Source organism: Rhamphochromis sp. 'chilingali', assembly GCF_963969265.1.
Source record: "Rhamphochromis sp. 'chilingali' genome assembly, chromosome: 11".
NCBI lineage: Eukaryota > Metazoa > Chordata > Actinopteri > Cichliformes > Cichlidae > Rhamphochromis > Rhamphochromis sp. 'chilingali'.
The window spans coordinates 3,813,881-3,830,663 of NC_137938.1; positions in this window are offsets into that span (position 1 = coordinate 3,813,881).

Sequence of the window (16,783 nt, forward strand, 5' to 3'; positions counted from 1 at the left end):
GTGAATCTAACAGAGAAGACAAGGACTTCTTTGTTTGAATCACTTGGCATTGATGCATATACAGGAACTATTGCTGAAGTCTGAGCACTGTTACCATCATGCACAACTCTACTGGATGCGGTTTCCTGAGTGGTGTCTTGCGGCGATTGTGACTTTCTTTCCTTACTGCAACTTGTCTCGTCATTTTCCTTTTGCTTTGAGCGATCCTCAGGTAAGCATGTGGGGTGGCGCTTTGAGCAGGTGTCGCAGACCATCCGGTTGCTGCAATTCTTGGATTGATGGCCAGGACTCAAACAGCCGAAGCACAGTTTCTTACCTTGAATGAACTTCCCTCGGTCAGCAACTGGCCTTGCAGTTAGTCTACGGCACTTGTGTAAGACATGTCCTGTTTTCTTACAAAACATACACATGCTTATGTTCTTCTCAGTGGTGTTAGTTGTAAAAATCCTTGCACTTGCTGCTTGGTTCTTAGAGGTCACTACATTCTGAGGTTTAGATCTTGTTTTTTCCAGCTCCCCTTGCCGCAAAGCATAGTAAGACTTAACAGGGTTGCAAGCAATACTAGCCTCCAATGTCAGGAAAGTTACAAAATACTTGAAATCTGGGAACCTTCCATGCTCTAGCTGATACTGTGTGGCTTTCGGTTCCATCTGCTGCTTAACCAATCAGGCAACTTGGCTGTCAGTTTTTGATTTTTCAATGCCATCATCAAGAATATGCACACTCTCATTGTGAGCCATGGCACATTCACAACTGCGTAAAAAGTCCACACATTTCCTTAAGTCAGCGCTCTCTCTTGACGCTATTTTTGGTTAGACATGTAATTTGTCTCGGCAGGCTTTGGCAATCATAAAAGGCTGGCCGTATTGCTCATTGAGGAGTTCCCATGCAGCAACATATGCAGTATCTGAACCAATCAGAAAATAACCTTCTAATGCCTCTCTAGCTGCTCCTCCAACATATTTCTGGAGGAAGAATATTTTCTCTGAGCTTGGAATGTTTTTCTTTTCAATAAGAGTTTGGAAGGATGACTTCCAATGATTAAACTTGAGTGGATCACCACTAAAAACTGTGGGCTCTGGAATGGGTAGCCTATTTGCTGATATAGCCTCAGCGAAGACCTTCACAAGCTCTCCTGTACTATCTCGAAGCACATGTGTTGGCACTGCATCCTTTGGTGGTTGTGAGTGCTGGTCCTCAGGCTTCACCTGATTGAGTGGCTGCATAACCTTATGTAGATCCAGGCTCTGTGGAGCATTCCCTTGGGCTGGACTGAGCTCATTCTCATCATACACTTGAAGCCTTGCTTTGGCTGCATTCAGCCTTTTCAAATTCTCCAAACGCTGAAGTTCTCTCTTTAGGTTTTCTACAGACCTTCTTCTTGCAGCATTCTCTTCTTGCTGTTTCTTTAAGAGAGCAGCCTCTTGTTTCTCTCTTTCTAGCCTACGTTCAGTTTCTTCCCTTTTTCCTTCAAGACGATGAGCTAATGCGGCTGCTTCTTGGTCTGCAATGATCAACCTCTCTTCAGCTTCAAGGTTTTGCAGTTTCTCTTGGTGGCCCTCTTGTTCAGCCATAATCTGCAGTACAGCCTGTGTAGCTAAATACTCGGCAGCAGCTTCTTGTCTTCTAAGTGAAGATACATTTGAGTGAATAGAAGAAGCTTTAGAACCATTAGGGGCAGGAAGTGAAACACTGGAGGCTGAGGATGAGAATACAGAATTATGATCTGGCCAAATCAACTCCTCCGCTGTTCCCTGCATTTCAGATTGAGCATTTTGTACTACAGTCTTAGTGATCGAGATGCAGTTATCCATCTTGCGACGCATGTCATGGGCTGGTTGATCAATTCTTCTGTAATCATCATAAGCAATGTTCAACTCAGATAATTCCCTTTGAATACTGATGTGTTCTTGTAAGATGTCACTAGGATCCTGTTTTAACACAGATCTTTTAGCTAACTTAATCAGAGCTTTCCATCGTTCATATTTGCTGTGAAAGCGAAGCAATAGCCCTTTGATTTGCTCTTTGTGAAACTCCTTTCCTTTTTCTGTTAATGTCCGGGCTCTTTCACTTCTACGAGGCTCTTCAGGTGGTGCTATATTTTGCCCGATATTTGATTCACCTGTCTGCTCTAACTCTGTCTCTTCTTCTAGAGCAGCTGCTGCACCCTGAGCTTCTTTACTTGTATGTGACATTTTGATTATTTAGACATATGTACACAGGCAGCATACAAAAGTAAGAAGCAACGACATTTGCCAATACTGAATAAAGGGGGCTTAACTAAATGAAGTCACTCTCCTGCAAATTAGCCCATACATGTAGAATATTACAGAGTAAGTACACTTAACAGAGTTCTTATTATAACCTTGTCACACACCGAACTTGTAAAAGACACTGAACCATAAATACAAACTGTGAATTTCTGTCAAAATGTCCAAAGTTTACTTCTGCCCTTTCAGAGCCAACTATAATTATTCAACTGAACATGAATTTACATCTCTTACGTAAATGCACATTCATATACGTGAAACACCGTGGCTGCCAGGCTATACACAGTCCCTTTTAGTTTCCAACTCTTGTGTCACTTTTCAGACCAAAAACTTTAGAGTCTGACTTATAGACTTCTTCATGAAAACCTTATGAACCTGTGTGTCCTAAACAGTGGCTTATCTGTGTTCCCATCTTGATGAGCTGTCGAATTTGCGCTGATAGGGTGAGTCTGGGCAGGTCCAAGTTTGACTATCACTCCCTCCAGTTAATACACGAAACCACGGTTCTTCATTCACAGATGGATTTATTCTACCGTCACACTTCTCCGAAACACCATAAAATCCACCGTCAAACTGTCATTACATAAAAGTACAGAATGACCAAACATAAATATTACAAATAAACATTTAACCCAAGTAAACAAATACGTGATAAACAAACACAATTAACATACCTCACTGGCTGCACGTAACCGTGAGGGAATGAGTCCGCTTCAGGAACAAAAACTTAACTAAAATAGTTCCCCATTTCTTCTTCTTCTTTACAGCTTTCTTTTACTTTAAAACGTCTTATTTATTCCTTCTTGTGACTTAGTTAACTTATAGCTTAGCTTCTTTGCACATGCTTTTGACTTCCCTTTACGTCACTTAAAGGGGCCTGTGCGGAACACAGAATGAAACTTAGTTCCTACCCCAAAAGGAACAACAATAAATAAAGGAAATAAATAACATACATCAACACAATAAATTAAACAAATTGACATAATTTACATTTATGGCAGTTAAAACAAGTGTTTATTTCCAAGTCAAAACAAAAATGGTAAATGGCCTGTATCTGTATAGCGCTTTACTAGTCCCTAATAACCCCAAAGCGCTTTACACATCCAGTCATCCACACATTCACACACTGGTGATGGAAAGTTACATTGTAGCCACAGCCACCCTGGGGCGCACTGACAGAGACGAGGCTGCTGTACACTGGCACCACCGGGCCCTCTGACCACCACCAGTAGGCAACGGGTGAAGTGTCTTGGCCAAGGACACAACGACCGAGACTGTCCAAGCCGTGGCTCAAACCGGCAACCTGCTGATTACAAGGCAAACGCCCAACTCTTGAGCCACGATCAAATAATAATTTCACTGAGGAAAAAAAAAGAAATCAGTCTATATCATGTCGTCTCTCTGGGTCTGGCCACAAAATTTCGTCTACTTCACATGCAATGTCCTCTAGTCCAAGGCACCGGGGAAAATATCTTCTGGAATGCCGTAATGGCCTATAAGAATCACAGTTAGGGTTTAAGCATTCAGAAAAAACTGTAATAAATGTATTCTTATTCTTACATCTTAAGACTAAATAGGTGCAGGAACTACAAGCTGTCCAACTACTAACAAGACTGCAGTAGCATACCTTGACAAAGTTTGCAGCAGCAGCAGTCGTATCCACATTTGATGTGATGCAAAGGTGGCATGTTTGGTATTCATCAGCATACGAGCTGCACTTTTCAGCAAACAGCTGATACTGTCAGACACTTCAGAGGGACAGTAGAAGGACACTGTGTGTGTGTGTGTGTGTGTGTGTGTGTGTGTATAAGGGTGGTGGTGGAGGGTGGGTGGAGTGTGAACACTTGCTGTCCTCACACTTTTCCAACCCTGTGATTCATTTGCTCTCACTGTTTTGAAAAACCACATAACCACAAAACATCACAACCACATTAACATGACCACATTAGTGACGTTTCATGTAGACACAGCTGGACAGCAAGAAAAACTGTGTGTGTGCGTGTGTGTGTGTGCTAATTAAATTTAATGTTACTGATGTGACAGGATGGTAAATCCAAGGACTTTTTCCCCCAACGATATAGGAACCCTACAGGCTGGAAGTCTCCAGGATCAACAAGCTCACAAATTCACCCTAATGTGCTCCCCTGAAGGCTCTGTGAGTGACCCACTGAGCCACTAAATAGATTAAAAAAGTGTTTAATTTCTCATATGTAAGATTAAATGAGGAAATGATTGTTCTGCCTTTGTCGCTGCTATTTTAGCAAATAATCACACCTCTCCTGCTGTTAGTTCGGCTTTTTGTCCACGCTGCGATTAATTCAATCCAAAAGATTTGTGGTGTCACACAGCATGTTCCAGACATCAAAGACATACATGACCATTAATCTACACCCCTGCTGTCATGGTCCCCGTGCCTGCCCAGCCGGCCTCACAAGGCTACACTTGTGTTTTTTTTCTCTTTCTCCCCCTATCTCTCTGCCTGGGCGGAGCTCACAGCTGGCTCCCGCCCTTGGCTCTCACAGCTGTTGGCGATCAGCTGATTATCCGTCTTCTATTTGAGGCTGGGTCACAGATCCTCTCATCGCGGGATGATTGCGCTACTGACGTTAGTCTACCTTTCCAGCTCCCGTGGTCTTACACCTTTATGCCTTCGTGATTTGTGATTGATGTCTCCCTTTCCCTGTTCCAGCTTATCTTCCCGGACCTGTGACCTCCCCGCGGTACGAACGTGTGTGAGGACGTGAGCGAGCGTGAGAGAGAGAGAGCCTTCCCCTAATCCCCTGGAACCCTGAATTTCCCGTCACTGTATATATTATTGCACGGGTGTGTAAATAAATCGTGTTCTGAGACATCAACCTGCTCTGCGCTTGAGTCCCTGCTTTCAGCTCGTGACACCTGCGTCTGGTTCCCAGTGTTTTGTGCATTGGATGGAGCCCTTCTCCTTTAAACGTGCTGCGGTGCTTTGACCCTGGATTTTTGTTTTTTAGTAACATATATCCTTAGCTGTTTTTACGCTGAATTTTCTCAGTTATGAGTCATGATGTAAAGCAATGGTCTGGTCTCCAATTTCAATGCTTACAAAAAGTATCACTCTCAGACAAACAAACAGTTTAGGATTAGGACACATCCACATATTAATAACTAACCTCTTCCTTGTTTTCATTGTTGTCTTCTTGCCTTGTGATGACATTTTCATTGCCCATCAGAGACCCTCATCATTTCTACATCTTCCCAGGACTACTGTAATAAGCATGTGCAAGTCCTTCTTCAAAATGTTAAATACAGCTCCTCAGCAGCTGACAGACTCAAAACACTGTGACTACTACCATAATCAAACGCTGGAAAGCTGAAAGCTTTCTCCAAGCTTTCAGCTGCACAATTATTATATACCTGCCACTTCAAAATACAGACACAAACTGTTTTCTTGGTTGTTTGTGATGCTCTCAGGAGACCTTGTCCTCATATTAATAATTGCCTCAAGCAAAAAGGCATTGCTGTTAATGTGTCGCTAGCAGTGATTGACAGGTGCTCTGCTTCTGACATTTACAAGCTGCTGATGAAGATGCCCCATCGCCAAGATCAGATTTTTTTGGGGCGTTTGATTTAATAGGAGGAAAAAAATGGTAAGAGAGGCACTTTGTCCCTGTCTTTAAAGAATTATGTTTTATACAGTGTGATTTATATTCAGTGGCACACTGAGGGCCAGAGTACAAAGCAATGTAATGTTCACAGAGTGGAAAACAAATGAAAGGTGAAAGCCTTTCCCACTGCCAGCCTGGATTTGGGTCTTAGAAAGATAAGCAAAGACTACAATATTTGCTCTTATTAAATGTTTTCATTAACCTGACTCCATTCACATTCTTCAGTTACCTTTTTTCATGAAAATTTCTGACCTGAAGACCTACCAGTCAGGGTATTACTTCATGATAAACCTTAATAATGAACTGCAAAATGCAGTATAAACTGGGAGTCAAACAAAGGTGAAATAACTCAGTACTAATAACTCAGACCTGTGAAGCTGAAAATGTAAATAGCTCTTTAACTGTAAACAGACATAATTTGATGATGTCTTAATATTGCGCTGCATGCATTGTGATAATTAATTTATTTTAAACGAGGCTTTGCAGATAAATAATATAAAAGCTTCCTCTCCAATCATTGTACCTACCAGATAAATGCGAGTAAAATCTGCAGCTAAGTACTCAACAGCTGTAAGATCTCTGTCTGTGTCCCCCGCAACATTTTGCACACAGTGCAGATTTTGCCACTTTGAAAAAATAACCAGAAGAGAGGAGCATAATTTTTGTTGTTGACCATTTTCCTGCATTTGTGTCTCATAACCTGTGTGAGCTGGATGGATATACTGACATGAAATCTCTAGTTCACTGTGCATATGATTTTTTTCTTGGTTACCACCACTTGCTCTAAATTCAAAGTATATATATATTCTTAATGTAGTTTTGCTCATCCAGTCCAATCCAAAAAACTTGGTCCGCTGGGGACAATTGTGAGTGGCACATCCAGTCACATGATCAAGTGCTAATTTAGGGAGCACCTAATTGGCTTTTGTTTTAGATTTTCACATGTTGCTCAATCATCCAGCTAAGGAAATCCCAAAAAGTTGATTCTTTTAGTCAGTGGTGCTAGTTTCAGTCGTTATGCATATGTACTGTTTATGAGGTTGGGGAAGCCTGCAGTCAGCTATGACTGAAGAAGTCACTCTGGTCAGTGATGAAATGGTTCTCCCACCCAAATGAACAGAAGCAACTTTTTGGGATTGCTCATTATTCCTCATTTAATTGTGGAGAGCCAAAATCATGATCAAGATTAAATTTTGATTAATTGTGCAGCCCTATAACAGCAGACAGCTGGGGGCTTGTGGGTGAGTGGTAAGACACCACATGGTGTTGGACTATTATTTAGTTGGTGAGCCCAAATTTACGTAGCTGGTACCCAGCCAGTGAGGCCCACTGGGATCACTCTCCTAGCTTGTAAAGCATCCAATCCCAGTGCCTGTACCTGCAGATGATAGGTCCACAGGGTTGCAATGTCATTCTTAGCAGCTGTACCTAGTTATGAATGAAAGATCAGCCACCAGACTCTTGCCAGCAAGCTTCCCTCCTAGGTCTGGCTCCGGGAAGGGTTTTCTTTTTTCAGTTCACTTTTACTTCCATGCTTCTTCAGTATCAAAGAATCACTCATCAAAATCATTTTCTTAAGCAACACTAAAACCTAAAATAAGTGCAGGACTTACTTTGATTCCATACTGGAATCAAAGCTCAGAACCAAACACAGGATGTAACAATATGAATGATTAAGGCTCAGTCACCCTCAACCGCAAGTGAGAGAAAAGAATTAGATCAGTAATAAACAGACCAATGTCAGCCTTGTATATGGGTCTAACCCTTATGTGATTCTCAAAAAAGCCACTAGTCTCTTGACAGCATGATAACGGCTCTCTACAGTCTGTTGCAATAATCCTTTCCACAAAGAGTTAGCATTGGGCAACATGAGAGGAATAGAGCAGTCTTAACCATGTAGAAAAAGGGCATTTCCCTTGACTAGTGTGTTTTAGCGACTGCAGGCCCTCTTATCTGAGAGTGTCAGAGGGAGACCGAGGAGCTCAGCTAATCCAAAACAGCTCTTCTCAGCTAATCTCAAATGAGATGGAAATCCAGACGACTCACAGAGCCAAAAAAGAGAACCCAAAACATGCTGCCTCTGTCCTGTAATATCTTGTTTTAAGAGGGGAAAATAAAAACACATTTTAGAAATGTGGCAGGTCACAAAGGAGTCAAGCAAAGCAAAGGAAAAATCGAATAAGTCAAAGAAGTTACTCTTTGCTTTGAAGAAAACTGCACACATTCGCATGTTCGTGACATCTAATCTATCCCACAACAGAATTCACATCATCACGCGATAGTACAAAAAAGATCTGTGAAGAAAAATGTGGCAAAAAGACAATTCACTGTGACGATAACACTCCTACATCATTTATGGTCACAAGCTGTGGAATTCCTGTTCCTGAGTGTGGTCAGTAGTTTTACCCTCTCTATAGCAATTCATGAAGGTTTCTCTTGATTGTAGGGTTTGATATACCTACACTCAAAAGATAATTCATCGGATGAACGTAATTTTATCTTGCCACTTATATTCCATCGAAACAAATCATGTTATATTAATCCATCTTGAATGTGTTGTTTCAACACGATATATGTAGGTTTAACATAAGAGTAACATTAACATTCAGTTAAGTTGACTAAGTCAACATGTTTTGTACCAAGTTAGTCTAATTAAATTTATTTAAATTCATGTTATATTGTTTAAACACTTTGGCACATCATAAGTCAGTCTTGTTACATGACCTAGTAAAATATTTGTTTGTTACACCAACGATAATCTTGTTGAATGGAAAAAATGTAACTTATGTCTGTAGTACATGTTGTATTCATATTACATAATGTTCAACAAAAATTCAACAGATTTACAGCAACTTCCAATCCACTCATCTTCTTATCTATCTGGGCTGCGGAAGTGATAGGGTAAGAGGGGCAGGGTACATCCTGGAGAGGTCGCCAGACTACCATATAGAGACAAACAACCATTTGCACTTTAACACCTGTGGTTAATTTAGAATCGCTAGTTACCCTTATATCTGCATGACTTCTAACTGTGGAGGAAACCAGAGTGTGCAGAGAGAACCCATTGCAAACTTGGCCAGATTGTGGATTTGAACCCAGGACCTTGCTCTGAGGCAACAGCGCTAACCACCATGGCATTGAGCTGTTAATACCGACTTAACAAAAGTAGGAAAGTCATGCTTGATGCAGAATTTTCTTTATGTTTTTGTCTTTGACAAGTTAAACCATAATAAACAATAACAGCATACATGTGGTGTGTGTGGTTGTCTGCCTCTTATAACCCCAGTGATTTTCCTGTGGTTTGACATCTCGTGTGATCTTGTGAATTTTGTGAGCCCAAGCAACTAACCACTCTTCCTAGATTGTATCATGTCATCTGACCAAAAACAAATTAAGTTGTTGAAGTTCATGCAGATCCAACATGATTTAATTGCTTTCACCATAGAAACAAGTTAGACTTTTGTAAATGTAACAACCACCCAATTTCCTTTTTTTGAGTGTACCTCTTCCAGAGTGTTCTTGGATATTGGAGATACTGTGAAAGTTTTTTTCTTGACCCTTTAAAATAATTCAATTCAATTCAATTTTATTTATACAGCGCCAAATCACAACAACAGTCGCCTTTATATAGTAAGGTAGACCCTACAATAATACATACAGAGAAAAACCCAACAATCATATGACCCCTATGAGCAGCACTTTGGCGACAGTGGGAAGGAAAAACTCCCTTTTAACAGGAAGAAACCTCCGACCAGGCTCAGGGAGGGGTGGGGCCATTTGCTTCATTCAGGAGAGAGAAGGAAGACAGGATAAAGACACGCTGTGGAAGAGAGACAGAGATAATTAACAAGTGTGATTCAGTGCAGAGAGGTAAGATAAGATAAGATAACCTTTATTAGTCCCACACGTGGGAAATTTGTTTTGTCACAGCAGGAAGTGGACAGTGCAAAAGTTATGAGGCAAAAATTAGAATACAATAAGAATAAATACAGTACACAACTGTACAGAATAGAATAAAATAAAATACTATATACAGTAGAATAAAATAAAATAAATATACAATAAGATAAAAATAGAATACAAATACAAATACTATATACAACTGAGTAAAAATACAACGATGACAGAAAGGATTATTGCACTTAGTATTATTGCATATGTATGGATGTGTGTGCTTGATCAGTTAAAGTCTTTATTATGGAGTCTGACAGCAGTGGGGAGGAAAGACCTGCGAAATCTCTCCGTCCCACACCGTGGGTGCCGCAGTCTCCCACTGAAGGAGCTGCTCAGTGCTGTCACAGTCTGCTGCATGGGGTGGGAGATGTTGTCCATCAGGGATGACAGCTTAGCCGCCGTTCTCCTGTCACTCACCACCTCCACTGGGTCCAGAGGGCATCCAGAGGTCTATTAACACATAGAAGATAAGATAAGATAGAACTTTATTAATCCCTCGGGTGGGTTCCTCTGGGAAATTCGACTTCCAAAAAGCACAGCAACGACCGAAGTTACAGTTACAGAATTGTTATATATATATACACATATATATACACATATATATACACACACACACACACACACACACACACACACACACACACACACACACACACACACACACACACACACACACACACACACATATATAAATACAGAGACAAATATAAATAAAATATACAAAGGGGATAAATAGAATAAATAGGAATAAAAAATAAAAATACAAGTGAATTGCACATTTCAAGTATTGAGTCTATTGCACTGTTGACTATTTACAAAAAGTATTGCACAAGGTATTGTACAGTGAGGTGAAGAGGCACTACAGCTTAGTTGTTCCCCCCTCCTTTGTCCTCCTGTTTCCCCTCCCTCTCCCCTCCAGAGAGGAGTTAAACAGTCTGATGGCGTGTGGGACAAAGGAGTTTTTAAGTCTGTTAGTTCTTGTCTTGGGGAGAAGCAACCTGTCACTGAACAGACTCTTCTGATTGTTTATGGCCGTGTGCAGAGGATGCCCAGCATTGTTCATAATGTCCATCAGTTTCTTTAATGTCCTTTTCTCTGCCACTGTCACCAGAGTGTCCAGCTTCATGCCGACCACAGAGCTAGCCTTCCTGATCAGTTTCTCCAGCCTGGATGAGTCCCTCTTTGCTGTGCTGCTCCCCCAGCACACCACAGCATAGAAAAGTACTCCAGCAACCACCGACTGGTAAAACATCCTCAGGAGCTTCCTGCAGATGTTAAAAGACCTCAGCCTCCTGAGGAAGTACAGTCGGCTTTGGGCTTTTTTATACAGGTGCTCTGTGTTGCATGACCAGTCCAGTTTATTGTCCACCCACAGCCCGAGGTACTTGTACTTGTTGACCACCTCCACCTCCTCTCCCTCTATCTGAACTGGCAGTGGACCTGCTCTAGACCTCCCGAAGTCCACAACCAGTTCCTTAGTCTTTGAGGTGTTGAGTTGCAGGTGGTTTGTGTGACTCCATGCGACAAAGTTCCTCACCAGACTTCTGTACTCCTCTTCCTGATCATCCCAGATACACCCCATGATGGCCGTGTCATCTGCAAACTTCTGAATATGGCATAATTCAGAGTTGTAGCAGAAGTCAGAGGTGTACAGGGTGAAGAGAAGAGGGGACAGCACAGTTCCCAGGGGTCCACCTCCATCCTGTTCAGTTTTTCCTGAAGCATACAGGGCCGGATGGTATTAAAGGCACTGGAAAAGTCAAGAAACAGTATCCTGACCGTGCCTTTTCCCCCATCCAGGTGTGAGTGGGCTCTGTGTAGGAGGTACAGGATGGCATCCTCCACTCCGACACCCGCCTTGTATGCAAACTGTAGTGGGTCCTGGGCATGTTGTACCTGTGGTCGGAGGAAGTTGAGGAAGAGCCGCTCTAGAGTCTTCATAAGATGTGACGTCAGTGCCACCGGTCGGAAGTCATTCAGCTCATTGGGCCGGTTCTTTTTGGGGAAACACCCAGTGCATCATGGGAATCCCCCGGCAGCCTACGTCTATTGCAGCATAACTAAGGGAGGATTCAGGGTCACCTGGTCCAGCCCTAATTATATGCTTTAGCAAAAAGGAAAGTTTTAAGCCTAATCTTGAAAGTAGAGATAGTGTCTGTCTCCTGAATCCAAACTGGAAGCTGGTTCCACAGAAGAGGGGCCTGAAAACTGAAGGCTCTGCCTCCCATTCTACTTTTAAATACTCAGGGAACAACAAATTTCAAGATAGTTGACCATATCAGTGGTCTTTCAGGCCGTTTAATATTGCTGAATTGGCCATTACGTTTTTAATAAAGACGGAACCAAGTTGTTTATTTGAAGGTTTTTTTTCTTCCTTTGTGGTAAGTTTATGTTCTTTTTTCATTTTAATGAAACCTCCTTCAGTTGCAACATCTGTTTAGACCTCATATTGAATTGATTGTATGTTTGGATGGTTGGATGGGATCTCATGTCCCTCAGTCTCATCTCAAAGTGTAAAAGATTTAGAATGGTGAGCTGCAAATGATCACTGGTAACACAAACATGAACACAAATATGACCGTTTTGCACAATAGCAGTGCAACAGCACTATCCACTTGTTAAAATTCACATTCTTTAAAATACAACTGTTAGGACTTGACTTAATATCGAACGTCTGAGTCTGGAAAAATAGTGTGAAAATAGGACAGAGTGAGGCAGACTGACATAAGCCTACGCAGGCAGAACACCGAAATGGTAAACAGACCAGTTTGAAGGTTTGATTGCTACCTTTTACACTTTAATCATCCACAGGTATGACAGCACGATTGTGTATTGCAGTGTGTGGTGTGTGTGAGTGTGTTTGTGTGACTATGCTTGTATGAGGCAGTGACACAGCCATTCATCTTGCAGGACCTGGCAGAGAACACCCCTGTCTCCCTAATGGTGTTATTTGTTATTCAGACGCCAGGCAGATGCATTCTCTAATTTGCCATACCCTTCATTTTTGTTCACATTAAAGCAAGCGCAGCCACTTACACACTTTCTCTTTGACACATACACGTACAAACCCATGTGTGCACACTGACAAAACACACAGTTGTGTATCTATGAGTAAGACAACATTATCTTTGAAGGCTTTCTCTAACCGTCACCTTACCTAGATGGTCTAAACCTGGACTTAACCTAAAATGATCGTTATACATGTCTTTGCTTTAAGATGTTAAATCTTATAGTTGTTTGGATTTGCCAGCCTTTTGGTGTCAGTTGACTGAATATTAAATATTTCCATTGGATGTTTGTTTCTCTTTATAGTTTTTTTTTTTAGCTTCTGTTGTAGTAATTCTGACTTTTATACATCTTTATGGTCATTATTTGTTTTTTGGTTGTTTTCTCACTGTAGGTGGTTGTTTTCAACATCTGCGAGGAAGTTTTATATCTCTTTGTAGCTCAGGAGGTAGCACAGGTCATCTACTGATTGGGAGAGTGGTGGTTCAAATCCTGGCTGCTCTAGTCTGTATGCCTCCAAGTTGCTCTCTGATGCATCCATCAGAGTATGAAAGTGTGTGATTAAACATAACTTCAACCAAGGAACATTCTGATTTCACTTTTGGAAAAAGAACTAAAACATATAATGTTTTATAATATATATATTTTTTAAGTTAAACTAGTTTAAAATAAGCTTGCATGTCCTTGTCCTAGTCCTGGATTTTGTTGAATTATGGTTGGGATTATTGATTTTTATTGAGTTTGGGTTTTTTAATTTCCTATTTACCGCCCTCGGTTTGATCCATGTCCTCAGAGCTCCCCTTCATGTCTTAGTATTATCTTTTGAATTCAGTTCAATTTAGCACCAAATCATAATAGCAGCAGTCGTCTTGATTTACTTTAAATATTTGTTTTCTGTTTTATCTTGTGTTCAGTTCCATGTATATATACAGTAGACAGACCTAGCTATTGTAACGGATGTATAAGGACCGAAAGGCTCGTAGCAATGGGCCAGACATCCCATACTCCTGAAGGACTTCCCACAGAACACTCCGAGGGACATTGTCATACACTTTCTCCAAGTGTAAAAAACACATGTAGTCTGGTTGGACAAGCTCGTATGCACCCATGAATGGACTTCAGCGAGTGGACCGAATCTGGAGTTTTTTAAGAGCATCTAAAGATGCTCTCATGCCCCAGTGAGCAGTGTTGGAAGGTTACTTTTAAAATGTATTCCACTACAGATTACAGAATACATGCCCCAAAATGTATTTTGTAATGTTTTCCGTTACGTTACTCAATGAGAGTAACGTCTTCTGAATACTTTGGATTACTTAATATATTATCATGCTGTTTACAACTACATGAATGTGATTTATTGCTATTACTGAAGGTCCGCGGCTCCGAACCGTAGCAAAGGGACCTCTGGCTAATACGTTGGGTTCCGTGTCGGGCTCGTAGCCGAAAACTAGCTTTACTTTGTTGTCTGGGTCAACTTTGCTAGCGAGAGACAGAGAGAGACTCTCTCCTTGGAGAGGCTGCTCTAACGGAACTTATTGTTTCGGAGGAAAACACGAACACAGTGTACAGTCGAGTCTTAATAGCTTACTTACAACTGGGCTCGTCAGGCACTCTTCTTGGCTGCAGTCGTTATTATTATATTTACATGCTTCCAGCTCCCGTTTCTGCTCGATGATAACTCGTAGTTTTCCACTCTCATTTTTCTCCCTCCTCGCGCTCACAGACACATAACGTGTATGGCAGTCCATTCTCCCTGCAGCACGGACTACACTGCCCATGATGCTACATTCTTTAGAGCTATGCCTGTAGCACTCTGCCTATTAGCTTAGCACAACAACAACAACAAAAAGGCGCTCTCTCACCCAGGAAACACACAGTTGCAGAGAGAGAGAGTGTCACCCTGTAACCATGGTAACCGTAACGCTGCCGCCTGGAACAACAGAACGTAGCTGTCAAACAAAACCCAAACAGTCCTGACCCGCGACAATAGGAAACAGGAAAGTACCGCCGTGTAATCCATTTATTTCAACAAAGTAACTGTATTCTAAATACCACCTTTTAAACGGTAACTGTAATGGAATACAGTTACTCATATTTTGTATTTTAAATACGTAACGGCGGTACATGTATTCCGTTACTCCCCAACACTGTCAGTGAGAAATGTAGATTTATACGACTAAGACAATTTGAATTCTGTTAAAAAAAAAAAAAATCTATCTTTGCTCTTAGACCTTTAAGCAACAATGTTAGTGTAGCTGAAAGAATTACAAACTAATACTGTCTTACTGCAGTACACGAGTTTCTCTTGTGTCTGTAATGACAGAGTTAATCCCAATTCAGAGTCAGCATTTTTGCTTGTCTTGCTTCCTGGCTTCCAGCAGGTTAGACTTTATTAATATAGTAGCTCTTTTCCAGTTTTACATTGTAAAGCACTCAAAGCACATACATATTCATACCGCACCTTTAACACTAAACTACTTTGATCACTACTTTGGGACTTTGACCAAACATAATAAAATTGTTTAATTCCACCTACACTTGGGTGGTCCACCTCTACATACACCACTGTGACAGTACTTATTATTCTCACAAAGGCCGTTAAGGGAAAATATTTTTAGGAGTTCAACAAATTTCTGTTTAAGAAGTTTCTGCCTGCGGTATTTCTACAGCAAATCGGTGTTCATATGAAGTTTGTAAGCAATAACTGGACATTTTCATTCAGAGGATGGGTTTATGACCTCAGCATGTATAAAGGACACAGCCTTTCTAATTCACTTTCCCTATATACATTCCCAGTTTGTCCTGGGACTCAAAGCAGGCACTTTCCTGTCACAATATCCTGCTCCACCTGTGATTTATATTTAGGTAATCCAGAACATACCAGGACTCCTAATTATTTATGTGCTGTTGTTTTGGCTTTGGTTCCTTTTCCCTTTTATGCTGCCTACATGTCCTGCCTCGTCTCACAGAGAAAAGCCCAGATAGAGCGGCTTTATGTTGTTTTATATGATTTGCTTTATTTATGTGTTTATATTTACTTTTCACATGTGATATTTATGTGTGTGTGTGTGTGTGTGATTTCCTTTCTTTATTTACCCTTATTTCTATTTAAAAATATTTGTTACTTTTAAAAAGCATCATAGAGTTAGAAGATATAGAAAGGGTTCCCAGAGACTTCCCACAATGTTGCTTTTTTTCTCTTGTAGATTCCTAGTAATATCTTTCAAATTACAAATATTTTTATTTTCTGAGCCCAACTGAGTTTTTATACTCAGAACAGTTTTGTGTTATTTTTCCTTCAGATTCAATTTTGTTAGCAACAAACATTAGTTTGGACACAAACCTAAGTCAGTCCAATAAACTGATACACAGGGCAGCTCCCTATAAGGTCACTCCAGGAACCCTTCTGATATTGCTCGACCCAGTTTTGGTTAATCAAGTTAATCAAATAAAACTGGTTTTCCTCTTACTGTAGGTTAAATGCCAATGCCAAGCAAGCTAGCTAAGATTGCTTCCTCTCTAATGTTATGCTAGCAACTTTTTCATCCATATTTATAGTGTATAATATTTTTTATATAAATAAACTCATATTTCTTCTATAGTTAATTCGCACTGTAACTGAGCAGATTGTACTGTAGTCTTTATCAGGAACCTGTTGGTATTTAATAAACCAGTTTGAACTTTAATAACAATTTCAAGTTAGTCAGCAAAAGAAAATGTCAAATAACGCCTCATTTCATCTACTGTCATTATGCAAAAGAAGAAGTCGGTGAGATGAACAGCTGGTGGTTTTAATTGTCAATCTGGCTGCCATTGCCAAACTACTGCAGGAGAAGTGAGTGCAGTGAGATGGTGTAATATAAGGAACAGCTGTCAACCCAACTGACTGTAATATTAAAGATGGATGTAGCT